This window comes from Eimeria mitis, genomic scaffold, assembly GCF_000499745.2.
Source record: "Eimeria mitis Houghton genomic scaffold, Emh_scaff5707, whole genome shotgun sequence".
Lineage (NCBI taxonomy): Eukaryota > Apicomplexa > Conoidasida > Eucoccidiorida > Eimeriidae > Eimeria > Eimeria mitis.
The window spans coordinates 2,232-2,880 of NW_013573957.1; positions in this window are offsets into that span (position 1 = coordinate 2,232).

Genomic DNA, 649 nt, shown 5'->3' on the forward strand with positions numbered 1-649 from the left:
TAACAAATAAGTCAAGTATTTTTTGTTTTTTTTGTTTTATTTTTATTTTTTTTATTTTTTTTGTTTTTTTTTATTTAGAGAGAAAACGGTGTGCTGTGGGGTCACCGCGTGATGATGGCTGAGCTAAGAAGAGGTATTTAATGGAGAAAATAAAATAAAAAAACAAAAAAAATAAAAAAATAAAATAAATATTAATTAATTTATTTATTTTTTTTAATAAATATTTAATTTATACGGAAAATAGAAAGAAAATGCAGCTGCTGAGTTGACGCCGATCAGAGCTAGCTGCGCATACACCCCAGCAGTGCAGGTGTGTTTTATTTCTTTATGTATGAAATATTTTTTTTTTTGTTTTTTTTTAATAAAAATAAATAAATATTCATAAAACATTTATATTTATTTTTTTAATTGTTTAATTATTTTGGCTTTTGCATGCATTTTTCTCTATTTTTTATGGGGGGGTGTATAACGGACCCTCTGCATACACAACACCACCGCAGCATCACTGTATTATTTTTTTTGTTTTTTTTTGTTTAATTTATATTTTTAAATATATAAATATAAATTATAAAAGAATATTTCATAAATATACAAGAAACAAAGCCCCATAAAAAACCTAAAAAAAAAAAAAAAAAAAAAAAAAAAAAAA